Source organism: Bos indicus x Bos taurus, chromosome 16 (genome assembly GCF_003369695.1).
Source record: "Bos indicus x Bos taurus breed Angus x Brahman F1 hybrid chromosome 16, Bos_hybrid_MaternalHap_v2.0, whole genome shotgun sequence".
Taxonomy (NCBI): domain Eukaryota; kingdom Metazoa; phylum Chordata; class Mammalia; order Artiodactyla; family Bovidae; genus Bos; species Bos indicus x Bos taurus.
Genome location: NC_040091.1, coordinates 71,559,987 through 71,575,354, shown reverse-complemented (window position 1 = coordinate 71,575,354; position 15,368 = coordinate 71,559,987). Strand labels below are relative to the sequence as shown.

General features: G+C 40.8%; 1 protein-coding gene across 2 annotated transcripts in view; it reads right to left on the bottom strand.

Annotated features, from left to right (window-relative positions):
- KCNH1 (potassium voltage-gated channel subfamily H member 1) overlaps nucleotides 1–15,368 on the bottom strand; it is a 434,009-nt gene that overhangs the window by 329,958 nt on the left and 88,683 nt on the right. The gene's annotated exons all lie outside the window — the stretch shown is intronic.

Here is a 15,368-nt window from a genome sequence, read left to right as displayed (position 1 = left end):
GGTTGCTGTCAGGTATAAATTAGACAACATATATAAAATACCTAGAAAATAAATCAGAGTACTTGTAAAAAAAAATTTAAAGTATCATTAAATTTCTCTACTGACAAATTTTAATCAAATGATTGTGACTGTATTCCAATAAAACTATGTACAATGAAATTTTACTTTCAAAAAGTTAGAGGCTGCGGGACACACAGTGTTTTGATAGAATGTGACTTGAGGACCAGGACAAAGAGAGCGTTTGGACTAAAACCTGAAGGAAAGCAAGACACCAGTCATTCGAACTTTGAATGAAAAGTATCCAAGATAGAGAAGATAACTGGTGTAATGGCCTCAGGGTAGGACAAGTGAGATATTTTAAGGAAAGGAAGAAAGTCTGGTATGACTAACGCATACTAAACGAGAGGGAAAGGGATGCTAGCCAACTCGACGGGGAAGCAGAAACCAGACCACGCAGGCCCTAGAGGGCCACAGGGAGGTGTTGGATTTTATTCTCAGTATGTCTCAGTGTAACTGGAGGGTCCTGAGTAAGAAAGTAATAATCAGATGCGTGTTTATGAAAGAATAAATTGAGGCAGAGGATTAGAGGGAAGAAGAGAATCAGAGAATTTACTATTATAGTCTGGGGGAAAGATAGGGTGATGGAGAAAAGTAATCTAATTTTGGATATATTTTTGAAGTAAAACCAACTGGACTTGCTATTGGCTGGAAAGTAAAGAAAAGGGAGAAGGGGTACTCACTACTTTACTCCCAAAACACAGCACAGTGACTGGCCCACAGTGGGCAGTACAGGACGATTTTTAAGTGAATGACTGAGCTTCACGGTCATACAGCTAGCAAAAGATGGGACCAGGATCCCAAAGGAGATCCAGCTGGATTAAAAACATGTGCTGCTCCACAGCAAGATTATATTTCCCTAAATAACAGGCTTTTGAGGAATCAGATTCAGTAAACAATGAAGTATAGAGAAGCCTGGCTCCAAGAAAGTATTGAGCATGGTTCTCACCCTCAATAATCAAAGGCAAGAAGCTCTGCTTTTAGAAGCCAGGCCAAGTTGGAAGGGACCCACCATACACGTCCCCCAGCTGCTCCTCTGTGGCACTTACGTGGTTCTTAGAAACACCTAGGTGAAACTTCCCCTTGTGTCATGGGAACGTCTTTGTACCTCTAGAGGATAAAGATCCCTTGTGCTGTGCTGTGCTTAGTCACTCAGTCGTGTCTGACTGTGACCCCATGGACTGTAGCCCACCAGGCTCCTCTATCCATGGGGATTCTCCAGGTAAGAATACTGGAGTGGATTGCCATGTCCTCCTCCAGGGGATCTTCCCAACCTAGGGATCGAACCCAGGTCTTCCACATTGTAGGCAGATTCTTTACCATCTGAGCCACCAGGGAAGCCCTGGAATACTGGAGTGGGTAGCCTATCCCTTCTCCAGGGGATCTTCCCGACCCAGGAATCCCGACCTATTGCAGGTGGATTCTTTACAGAGCTGAGCTACCAGGGAAGCTCAAAAGATCCCTTAATGAATGTGAAATAATCTGAATATCTCTGGTCCCCCTCTGGTTGGCCCCAAGCCTTAAAGGTGAGAAAAAGAAAGCTATAAATTCACAGAGGGCCCAGTGTGTAGTTGGGGTATGAAAACTGTTTCTACCCGTCCCACCAATGCACAGAGCTCTTTGGGATTTTAACTTTCCTTCCCCATGGAAAGCAACTTACACAAGTTTGATTAAGGACACTCGGACCTGAGACCTCAGGTAGGAAAAGTGATTGGCCTGTTAGAATAAAACAAGTAAAAGCAAACTGAATGAGCCTTCTGCTTTCAGAAATATGGAGTAGACATACTTTTCCCTATTCCTCACTCTGATCAGCATGGTCAGTCACTCAGTCTTGTCCGACCCTTTGCAATCCTATCAGCTGTAGCCCACCAGGCTCCTCTGTCCATGGAATTCTCCAGGCAAGAATACTGGAGCAGGTTGCCATTTCCTACTCCAGAGGATCATCCTGACCCAGGGACCCAACCCACGTTCCGTTCCCTGCATCTCCTGAATTGGGAGGCGGATTCTTTACCACTGAGCCACCTGGAAAGCCTGATTCCTTGCTCTAAGTACCTTGAAAAGTTCTAGACATTGAAAAAACTAAAAACATTACATTAAACAAACATTAAACTATTCTGAATGGTGGAGAAAGGAAAGCAAACTGGCTAGGAATAACAGTGGTGAATTCTCTGGCTTTATTTTCTGCCTCATATATTCCTAGACTTGGAGCTGAAGAAGGCAGCAACATGGAAATATCAGTGGGTGTAGACAAAAAGAGTCCCAATAAAAGCCCAGTCTCTCTAGCAGAAAAACTGGGAAGGGGGCCTCAACAGACAGAAAACTTTAGATGATAATCGCTCTACCTGTCAAAACACAACAGAAAACCTGTGGCCCCACTCCCATCTAGGCCAGCAAGGGCTACTAGGAAGCCGAGATTTCCCTCTTCTTGAGTCTGTAGTGAAGCATGCAGCCTCCACTTCGTTCCTACTTGAGTATTACCAGAGAAGGCCCCGCAGGGAGCACGGACTTCCTTTCACTTCCCCCAGCAGCAGTGAGGCCCACCACCACTACAATGCAGAGAGGGCTCAATGTGAGCTTAGCAGGGAACTCTTACTCTTATGCTAACAAGGAGCCCTAACAAGTGTCAGTGGAGGCTGAGTTGGAAACTCAGACTTCCACCCCAACCTGGTAGAAATGAGAGGATGCCTACTCCTTCCTCTATCTGTATCTGTGTCAAAAGTAGCCACCTAAAACCAAAGGTTTAAGTAAGATCCAGAGTCTCACAATATAATATTCAAAATGGCCATTTCAACAAAAAAAAATCAGTCACTATATCAAGAATCAAGAAAACACCAAACTGACTGAAAAACAGAAAATCAGTTGATGCCAAGAGTCAAGATGATAAAGATGTCAGAAATATCTGACAAAGATTTTCAAACATCCATCATAAAAAAAATGCTTGAATGGGCAATTACAGACACAAACAAATTAAAAAACATAAAGTCTCAGAAATAGCAAATAAATAGAAAAGAAACAGCAAAGAAACAGAAAGTCTCAACCAAAAAGAGAATACATAAACCAAACAGAAATTTTAATACCAAAAACTATGACAACTAATTTTCAAAATTCAATGGATGGGATCAACAGCAGAATGGAGGGGACAGAGGAAAGAATCAGTGAATTTAAAGACAAAACAATAGAAATTACCCAGTCTAAACAACAGACACAGAAAGGCACACCACATGATGATAAAAGGTAAACTCTCCAACAAGATTTAGAAATCCTAATGCGTGTGCACCAAACAAAAATGTTCCAAGCATATGTGAAGCGAAAACTGATTGAAAGATGAAACAGACAAACCTACACACCTCTTTCTCAACCTCTGATAGAACAACCGGACAGAAAGTAAGCAAGGATATAGAAGAACTCAATGACGATCTCAGCCAACAGAACATAATCAACATTTATAAAACGCTCCACCCAAGAAGAATTTGCAGAATACACGTTCTATTCGAGTGCACATGGAACATTATTCAAGACAGACCACACACTGGTCTACAAAACAAACCTTGACAAATTTAACAGAATTTAAATCACACAAGGTATATTCTCTGACTATAATAGAATCAAACTAGAAATCAATAACAGAAAGATAAGAGGAAAATATCCAAATACTTGGAACTAAATATCCAACACTTGGAAACAATACAATGCTAAATAATCTATGATCTAAAGAAGAAGTCTCAAGGGAAATTTAAAAATATATTGAACTCAGTGAAAATGATAACATAACATATAAAAATTTGTGTGATACTGCTAAAGCAGTACCGAAAGGAGAATTTATAGCACTTAAATATATGCGTAAGAAAAAAGAAAAAGTCTCAGATCAATAATGTGCATTCTCACCTCAAGAACTTATAAAAGAGCAAAATAAAACTAAATCAGCAAGCAGAAGGAAGGAAATAACGAGTAGAAATCAATGAAATTGACAATAGGAAAACAATAGAAAAAAATCAGGGATTTTTAAAAATAAATAAAACCTATAGCAAGACTGAAAAAAAAAAAAGAAAAGCCACAAATTACCAATATCAGAAATGAAACAGGAAATACAAGTATAAACTGTGGACACGCAAAATATAATAGGGAATGCCACAAACAACTCTATACATAGACATTTACTACTTAAATGAAATGGTCCTTGAAAAATACAAACTACCACAATTCATATCCCTATAAACTATGAGAAAATTGAATTCATAATTTTAAAACTTCTAAAAGAAATCTCCAGGCCCAGATGGTTTTAATGATATCAAAATTTAACCAAGAATTAATGACAATTCTTCCAGAAAGCAAAAGTAAAAGGAATACTTCTCAATTCATTTTGTGAAGCTAGTATTACTCTGATTCCAAACCCAGACAAAGACAGTATCAAAAAAGACAACTACAGACTAATATCACTCATAAATAGAGCTGCAAAAATCCTTAACAAACAGTAACAAATAGAATTCAGCAATATATAAAAAGAATGACCAAATGGGAAAATTCCAAGGCTGGAAAGCAAATTCAATATTGAAAAATGAATCAGTGTAATAAAAAAAAATTTGACAATATTCAACATTTATTCATGATAAAAACTCAGAAAGAAATAGGAATAGAGGAAATTTTCTTCAACTTGATAAATAGCATCTATAAAAACCTAGCGCTAACATCATATTTAATGGTCAAAAACTGAAACCTTTCCCCCTAACATTAAGAACAAGGGAAAATATCAGCTTTCACTACTCTTATTCAATATAGTGCTGCCTCTGCAATAGGCAAAAAAGAGAGAGAGAAAGAGAGCAAAAAGAAAAAGAAAAGGAATAAAAGGCATTCAGATTTGGTAGAAGGAAATAAAAATATTCCTATTTGCAAATGACATAATGGGATACATAGAATATCCCAAGGAATCTACATTCAAACTCCTCAAGGAATCTACATTCAAACTCCTAGAGTTAGTGAGTGAGTTCAGCAAGGTCACATAAGATAAGCATACAAAACTCATCATATTTCTTACACTAGAAATGAAGACCAGTGTTATACAATATCATTTATAATCACTCAAAAAAACACTTAAGTACAGGTATAATAAGCTTCCCAGGTGGCTCAGTGGTAAAGAATCCACCTGCCAATGCAGGAGATGTAGGAGACCCAGGTTGGATCCCTGAGTTGGGAAGATCCCCTGGAGTAGGAAATGCAACCTGTTCCACCATTCTTGCCTGGAAAATTCCATGGACACAGGAGTCTGGCAGGCTACAGTCCGTGGGGTCACAAAGAGTCAGACATGATTGAGTGATTGAGCACACAGGTATAATAAAACATACAGAACTTTATGCCAAAACAAAAACAAAAGCAAAACATCTGACTAAAGAGATTAGAGAAGATATAAATAAATGGAGACACATGTAAATTAGAAGTCTTCAACATCTAAAGATTTTCATTCTCTCCAAATGTATACCGGTTTAGTACAATTTCTATCTAAATGCCAACAAGAGTTGTAAATATCCACAAAATTATTCTAAAAGTTATATGGAAAGGCAAAGGAATGGGAACAGATAGAACAATTTTAAATAAGAAGAATAAAGTGGGAGGAATCAGCCTAGTCAATTTCAGGACTTATTATATAGCAAAGTAATTAAGACAGTGTGATACTGATAGAAAAATAGACTCACAGATTAATGGAACAGATAGAGAACCCAGAAGGAGACCCACACAAATACTCAACTGATTTTTTACAGTGGTGCAGAAAGCAATTCAGTGGAGGAAAGACGGCCTTTTCCACAAGTGATGTTGGAGCAAAGGACATTCACATGCAGGGAAAAAAAAATGAGACTCAATATATCTTACACCTTACATAAAAAAATGGGCTTCCTTTGTGGCTCAGATGGTAAAGAATCACCTACAATGCAAGAGACCTAGGTTTAATCTCTGGGTCGGCAAGATACCCTGGATAAAGAAATGGCAACCCACTCCAGTGTTCTTGCCTGGAGAATTCTAGGGACAGAGGAGGCCGGTGGGTTACATACAGTCCCAGGGGTCACAAAGAGACAGACACAGATGAGTGACCAACACTTACATAAAAGTTATCTCAAAATGGATTGTAGGTTTAAATGTAAAATTATAGAAATTTCAGAGAAAAACATTTAAGAAAATCTTTAGGACCCAGGGTAGGAAAGTATTTTTAGACTTGAACCCAAAGCACAATACATGAAAGAAAAAAAATGAATAAATTGGACACTACCAAAAGTTAACAGTTTTGCCTGCAGAAGACTCTGTTAGAAGTATAGAAACACAAGCTATGTACAACTTGGAGAAAAGATTTGCAAATCACATATTCAACAAAGAAATAGGATCCATGATATACATAATTTACAATATAAAAATCTCAAAGTGAAGTTGCTCAGTCATGTCCGACTCTTTGCAACCCCATGGAGTGTAGCCTACCAGGCTTCTCTGTCCATGGGATTTTCCAGGCAAGAGTACTGGAGTGGGTTGCCATTTCCTTCTCCAGGGGATCTTCCCGACCCAGGGATCAAACCCAGGTCTCCCGCGTTGCAGGCAGACGCTTTACCCTCTGAGCCACCAGGGAAGCCTCTATCCACTGATATTCAGAAGGAGATGATATTATGCGGGTTTTGGGGAGAGGCCAGCAGGCTAAGACTCTTCGTGACCCCATGGACTGTAGCCCGCCAGGCTCCTATGTCCATGGGATTCTTTAGGCAAGAATACTGGAGTGGGTTACCATGCCCTCCTCCATGGGATCTTCCTATTACCCAGGGATTGAACCCGCATCTCCTGCATTGTAGGTGGATTCTTTACTGCTGAGCCACCTAAGAAGCCCATTTATAGGAGTATACAGGGCTAAAAAGCAAACACCTGCTTAGAAGGGGCGTTCAGTACAACTTAGCACATAGTAACACAAGCCTCGACCCACAGCAACAGGAAGAGGAGAGGGTTTAGACTAGGGAAGTTCCCGCAGAGTCTGTCAGTGCCTCAAACGCCCATATCAGGTGTTTTTTCTGTCCTTCAGGACAGAAATCTCAAAACTCAACAATAAAAAACAATCCAGTCAGTTCACTTAAGTTCAGTTGCTCAGTCATATCCAACTCTTTGCGACCCCATGGGCTGTAGCACGCCAGCCTCCCTTTCCATCACTAATTCCTGGAGTTCACTCAAACTCATGTCCATTGAGTCAGTGAGGCCATCCAACCATCTCATCCTCTGTCGTCCCCTTCTCCCGCCTTCAATCTTTTCCAGCATCAGGGTCTTTTCAAATAAGTCGGTTCTTGGCATCAGGTGGCCAAAGTATTGGAGTTTCAGCTTCAGCATCAGTCCTTCCAATGAATATTCAGGACTGATTTTCTTTAGGATGGACTGGTTGGATCTCCTTGCAGTCCAAGGGACTCTCAAGAGTCTTCTCCAACACCACAGTTCAAAAGCATCAATTCTTCAGCGTTCAGCTTTCTTTATAGTCCAACTCTAACATCCATCCATGACTACTGGAAAAACCATAGCTTTGACTAGACAGACCTTTGTTAGCAAAGGAATGTCTCTGCTTTTTAATATGCTGTCTAGGTTGGTCATAACTTTCCTTCCAAGAAGTAATCCTCTTTTAATTTCATGGCTGCAGTCACCATATGCACTGATTTTGGAGCCCCCCAAAAATAAAGTCTGCCACTGTTTCCACTGTTTCCCCCTATCTATTTGCCATGAAGTGATGGGACTAGATGCCTTGATCTTAGTTTTCTAAATGTTGAGCTTTAAGCCAACTTTTTCACTCGCCTCTTTCACTTTCATCTAGAGTCTCTTTAGTTCTTCACTTTCTGCCATAAAGGTGGTATCATCTGCATATCTGAGGTTATTGATATTTCTCCCAGCAATCTTGATTCCAGCTTGTGTTTCATCCAGCCCAGTATGTTTCATGATGTACTCTGCATATAAGTTAAATAAGCAGGGTGACAATATACAGCCTTGACGTACTCCTTTTCCAGTTTGGAACCAGTCTGTTGTTCCATGTCCAGTTCTAACTGTTGCTTCCTAACCTGCACATAGGTTTCTCAAGAGACAGGTCAGGTGGTCTGGTATTCCCATCTCTTTCAGAATTTTCCACAGTTTGTGGTGGTCCACACAGTCAAAGGCTTTGGCATAGTCAATAAAGCAGAAATAGATGTTTTTCTGGAACTCTATTGCTTTTTTGAAGATCCAACGGAAGTTGGCAATTTGATCTCTGGTTCCTCTGCCTTTTCTAAAACCAGATTGAACATCAGGAAGTTCACGGTTCACGTATTGCTGAAGCCTGGCTTGGAGAATTTTGAGCATTACTTTACTAGCATGTGAGATGAGTGCAATTGTGCGGTAGTTTGAGCATTCTTTGGCATTGCCTTTCTTTGGGATTGGAATGAAAACTGACCTTTTCCAGTCCTGTGGCCACTGCTGAGTTGTCCAGATTTGCTGGCATATTGAGTGCAGCACTTTCACAGCATCATCTTTCAGGATTTGAAATAGCTCAACTGGAGTGCCATCACCTCCACTAGCTTTGTTCATAGTGATGCTTTCTAAGGCCCACTTGACTTCACATTCCAGGATGTCTGGCTCTAGGTGAGTGATCACACCATCGTGATTATCTGGGTCGTGAAGATCTTTTTTGTACAGTTCTTCTGTGTATTCTTGCCACCTCTTCTTAATATCTTCTGCTTCTGTTAGGTCCATACCATTTCTGTCCTTTATCGAGCCCATTTTTGCATGAGATGTTCCCTTGGTATCTCTGATTTTCTTGAAGAGATCTCTAGTCTTACCCATTCTATTGTTTTCCTCTATTTCTTTGTATTGATCGCTGAGGAAGGCTCTCTTATCTTTCCTTGCTAGTCTTTGGAACTCTGCATTCAAATGGGTATATCTTTACTTTTCAATTCTCTTCTTTTCACAGCTATTTGTAAGGCATTTTGCTTTTTTGTATTTCTTTTTGTTGGGGATGGTCTTGCTCCCTGTCTCCTGTACAATGTCACGTACCTCCATCCATAGTTCATCAGGCACTCTATCTATCACATCTAGTCCCTTAAATCTATTTCTCACTTCCACTGTATAATCATAAAGGATTTGATTTAGGTCATACCTGAATGGTCTAGTGGTTTTCCCTACTTTCTTCAATTTAAGTCTGAATTTGGCAATAAGGAGTTCATGATCTGAGTCACAGTCAGCTCCTGGTCTTGTTTTTGCTGACTGTATAGAACTTCTCCACCTTTGGTTGCAAAGAATATAATCAATCTGATTTTGGTATTGACCGTCTTGTAAAGTCCATGTGTAGAGTCTTCTCTTGTGTTGTTCGAAGAGGGTGTTTGCTATGACCAGTATGTTCTCTTGACAAAACTCTATTAGCCTTTGCCCTGCTTCATTCTGTACTCCAAGGCCGAATTTGCCTGTTACTCCAGGTGTTTCATGACTTCCTATTTTTGCATTCCAGTCCCCAATAATGAAAAGGACATCTTTTTGGGGTATTAGCTCTAGAAGTTCTTGTAGGTCTTCATAGAAGCATTCAACTCCAGCTTCATCAGCATTACTGGTTGGGGCATAGACCAGTCAGAAGCATAAAGCTCCTAGAGGCTAACATAGGCAGCGCACTCCCTAACATAAATCACAGCAAGATTTCTATGACTCACCTCCTAGAATAATGGAAATAAAAACAAAAATAAACAAATGGGACCTAATTAAACTTAAAAGCTTTTTCACAGCAAAGGAAACTATAAATGAGGTGAAAAGACAACCCTCAGAATGGGAGAAAATAATAGCAAATGAACCTCTGACAAAGGATCAATAACCAAAATATACATGCAGCTCATACCAGACAACAACCTGATCAAAAAGTGGGAAGAAGACCTAACTAGGCATTTCTCCAAAGAAGACAAGCACTTGGCTGATAAACACATAAAAAGATATTAAACATTGTTCATTATTAGGGAAATATGAATGAAAACCATATAAGGTGTCACCTCATGGCCATCATCAAGAAACCTACAAATAATAAATGTAGGAGAGGGTGTGGAGAAAAGGGAATGCTGTTGCACTCTTGGTGGGAATGTAAATTGATACAGGCACTATGGAGAACAGTATGGAGATTCCTTTAAAAAACTAGGAATAAAACTACCAGAGGACCCAAAAATCCCAGTACTGAGGATATACTCTGAAGAAACCATAATTGAAAAAGACACCTGTAGCCCAATGTTCACTGCAGCATTGTTTACAATAGTTAGGACACGGAATCAACCTAGATGTCCATCAACAGATAAATGGATAACGAAGCTGTGGTACATATGTACAAGGGAGTATTACTCAGCGATAAAAAGGAATGCATTTGAGTCAGTTCTAATGAGGTGGACAGCCTATGATACAAAGTCAGAAGGAGAAAAACAAACATCATGTATTAACGCCTGTGTATGGATTCCAGAAAGATGGCACTGACGAACCTAATCGCAGGGCAGCAGTGGGGACACGGACAGAACAGACGTGTAGACACAACAGGGGAAGGACAGGGAGGGACACATTGAAACAGTGACTTGAAACGTATACATCGTGTGTGTGTGTGTGTGTGTGTGTGTGTGTGTGTGTGTGTGTGAGACATTACCATATGTAAAATAGATAACATTGGGAATTTGCTATATGATTCAGAGAGCTCAAACCTGGTGCTCTGTAACAACCTAGAGGGGTGGGAGGGGGTGGGAGGTGGGAGTGAGGTTCAGGAGGAAGGGGATATACATGTACCTATGGCTGATTCATGTGATGTATGGCAGAAACCAACATAATATTGTAAAGCAATTTTGCTCCAATGAAATGTATTTTTAATGAGATTAAAAAAAGAAGAAAATAGCATTTGCATTAAAAAAATAAAGTACAAAATATGACTTTGAAAAAAAGAAAGAAATGAGCAAAAATTATGAAAGGACATGTTACCCAAGAGGATACACAGATGGCAAATACATGAAAAGATGTTCACATCATTAGCCATCGGAGAAATGCAATGAGATATCACTATGTACATATCACAACAGCTAAAATAAAAAATAGCATTTGACAACATCAAATGCTGGTGAGACTGCAGAGAAGCTGGGTTTCTCATATATCACTGATGGAAATGTGAAATGACACAGCCACTCCAGAAAAGAGTCTGGCAGTTTATTAAACCACAAAATATGCAACAGTAATTATACTCCTGGGCATTTATTCCAGAAAACAAAAATTTAGATTCAAACAAAAACCTGCACATGAATGCTCACAGTAAGTTTATTTGTAATACCAAAAAACAGAATCGGCCCAGACGTCCTTCAAGAGATGAATAGTTAAACTGTGGCACATCCATACCACAAACTATCACTAGTAATAAAAAGGTGCCATTACTGATACACTCAACAAGCTGGATTAAATCCAGAGATTTCAAAGCCTATCTCAGATAACACATTACATGATTCCATTTATATAACATCCTTGAAATGACAAAATCATAGAAATATTGAACAAATCAGTGTTTCCCAAGGGTTTAAGGAGGAGGTGAGGGCAGGAAGAGTGTGGCCATAAAAAGGCAACATGAGTTATTACGCTGATGAAACCATGCTATATCTTGACTGCACCAATGTCAGTATCCTGGCCATGATACTGAACTACAGTTTGCAGGAAGTTACCATCAGGGAAACTGAGTAAAGAGCACATGGGATCTCTGTATGATTTCTTAAAACAGCACATCAATCTACAATCATCTCAAATTAAGTCCAATTTTTTAAACAATTAACTCACTAGAGATGAATCACAAGCATTGTACGGAAGGAGTCCTGGGCACGGAGCTAAGTGAAAGGCAGGGGAAAGGGAGATGAGTTAGTTAGGAGTTTCCTGTATGTTTGCAAGACACAATATGGGCAAAAAGACCATTCAGCAAGATCTCAAAAAAACCCACAAGTACGCAGCCACTTGCCGACCGCACACCAGAGTGGCCTGGAGTTCCACGGAGGAAATGTCCTCTTACAAAAACACGGCTGTTCCTGAGACAGTCTGATAAAATCCATAATTCTTCCCAAATAAGATTTCCCATTCCGAAGCTTTCGGGACACTATTAGGCTCTGCTTGAGTGAGGCCTGAGTCAATAGTGTCCTCAGACCTCTCAACAGTGCTGCTGACCACAGACTCGCCCCTCTGAGGCTACTCCAACAACATGTGTTCAAAGGGTACAGACAGAGCTGCAAGACCAGACAGGCAGGGATGGTGGGCCTTGTGTTCAGTTTGCTCTTCCCATCTCTGGGGTGCAGCCTTCCACACTGAAATCACTCGACATCTGCATTCTACAAGAAGGCTGCAAGTCAGGACATTTGATCAGGTTAAATGTGACACATTCTTTTTCCAAATCTTTAAGTTAAAGGCTGCAAATTGTTCCCCTCAGGCCAAGTTTTTAGTCTGACTTGCGATCTCTGTGTTTCACTCTAATATGAACTCTTTAGCAAATACATGGAAAACAAAAGATGGAAATTCCAAGGAGAGAGTTCTTCATTACAAAAAAATCAAGATTCTTAAGAAAATTTCCCAGACCAAAAGAGTACTTTGCATCCAGTAAACGGACAGTCTTTTCAGGGTGCAATGACAAATGACTAATGATTCATGTTTATCAGAAAGATTCCCAGGAGACTGACCCACCGTCCCCCTCACAAGTGTTCCGGGAATGGATTCAGACCAGAACAAGTAGTAACAGAATGGCTCTGATGAGCTCCATGGCTGCCACTGTCAAAAGAAAAAGCATTCCAGGGATCGTGCACAATATTTCTCCACTGGGAAAGCGGTCAGCGTCTACCAAAGGGAGAAGTCTCTGGGTGCAGAATCAAAACAGATGGGACACCAACCTTGTGTCCAGTCACAACAATTGGGCCCAATGTTAGATGCTCAGTGATGCTTCAAAACTTTGCAGAGAAACAGCTTCAGCAGACATGGAGGCAGAAGAATGGCCTGCTCTGGGGGTCTCGGTGGCCACCCCTTGGTTAGTCCTCTCCCCTGCCTCTTTTCTACGATTATCGGCATGAGCATATGCTTCTAGTTTCTTCCATTGGATAAGTTTTGTACCATGGAAGCTTCCAAAGGCAGAGAGTTTACAGCCCTTCCAGAAGGTCCTTCCTAAGAGTGCAACTGCGCCTGCCCCACGTGCCCAATCAGACAGGAGTTCCCCCAAATGCAGACACACTATTCAAGTGTGATGTTGTTCGTTCACACTTTCCCTGACTTCTCCCTACAACACTCAGGCTCTGCCCACACAAAAGCTCATTGTAAGCCATTATTGATGAAGTTAAAGAATGCTCATGAACACAGACGAATTCTGAAGGACAATAAGTTAGGTCTTTCCCCTAAATGAAGAATAAGGAAGTAAGACTGATTATCACATTTCTCTAGCACTTTCACCTCCAAAGTCCTCTACTGTGCTTCTGAATCCTTACATTCACCCTGAGAGGGTGTTCTACAGATGGGAAAATGTAGGTTCAGAGCCGTGAAGTGACTCACACTGAGTCACATCAGGGCTGAGTAAGCAGCGAGTTGGGAGTACAAGCCAGGTCGCCAGCTCCAAGCCTCCAAGTCTTTTCACAAATCTATTTGTACAGCCTGAAATGCCTTTCATAGAACACTGACATATGCCGTCACATCTCACGCCACCTCATGAAACGGGAAGGCTGGTATTTTTTTTCTTTTACAGACTGGGAAAATAAACCCAGACAGTAAATGATTTGCTCATAGTCACATAACAGATGACAAAACAGGACCACAAGCTCAAGTCCAGTTTCCTCAGCTCAGCTCAGTCACTCAGTCTTGTCCAGCTCTTTGCAATCCCTTGGACTGCAGCATGCCAGGCCTCCCTGTCCATCACCAACTCCTGGAGCTTACTCAAAATCATGTCCATAGAGTCGGTGATGCTCTCCAACCTCTGTTGTCCCCTTCTCCTCCCGTCTTCAATCTTTCCCAGCATCAGGGTCTTTTCAAATGAGTCAATTCTTCACATCAGGTGGCCAAAGTATTGGAGTTTCAGCTTCAGCATCAGTCCTTCCAATGAATATTCAGGACTGATTTCCTTTCGGAGAAGGCAATGGCACCCCACTCCAGTACTCTTGCCTGGAAAATCCCATGGATGGAGGAGCCTGGTAGGCTGCAGTCCATGGGGTCACTAAGTCCGGCACAACTGAGCAACTTTACTTTCACTTTTCACTTTCTTGCATTGGAGGAGGAAATGGCAACCCACTCCAGTATTCTTGCCTGGAGAATCCCAGGGACAGAGGAGCCTAGTGGGCTCTCTCTATGGGGTCACACAGAGTCTGACACGACTGAGGCGACTTAGCAGCAGCAGCAGATTTCCTTTAGAATGGATTGGTTGGATCTCCTTGCAGTCCAAGGGACTCTCAAGAGTCTTCTCCAACACCACAGCTCAAAAGCATCAATTCTTCGGCGTTCAGCTTTCTTTACAGTACAACTCTCACATCCATACATGACTACTGGAAAAACCATAGCTTTGATGAGATGGACCTTTGTTGGCAAAGTAATGTCTCTGCTTTCGAATATGCTGTCTAGGTTGGTCATAGCTTTCCTTCCAAGAAGTAAGCATCTTTTAATTTCATGGCTGCAGTCACCATCTGCAGTAATTTTGGAGCCCAAAAATATAAAGTCTGTCAGTGTTTTCATTGTTTCCCCATCTATTTGCTGGATGCCATGATTTTAGTTTATACTTACCTTGAAACCCTTCAGTGTCAAATGAATGTTACCATGCAAAGTGATTTTTGCTGATGTGGATGAGAGATTACAACATCTCACTAGAAGCTCTTAGGTGCTTCTCTGCTTCACCTCACTCTTAGCTCATGTTTTTTACCTAATGAATCACTGAAAAAAAAATAAATAAATAAAACCATTCTTCCAATGGTCATAGATCTATAAATCAGTCTCTATCCTTACCCACTTGCCTCCTGTTTCAGCAGAGGAAGTGCCTTCTTTCTATCAAAGACCTATTTCTCTCATGTGTTTTGAATCTTATCCTGCTCCCCCTCCTCAAGTTCTTTACAACCCCATGATTCCCCTTCTTTTGTTCCCATAAACCTTTCCTTGGACACAGGATCATTCCATCAGCATCTTTAAACATCAATCAACTCCCTTTTCTTGCTCGATTCCTTTTGCTGCTCCCCTTTATAGCCAGACTTTTTGAAAGAATAATCCAAACACAACGTCTCCACATTCTCCCCTCCAATCACCTTCAGCACATCCCAATCTGACCACTGCCTCCACTCTCTAATCCAATA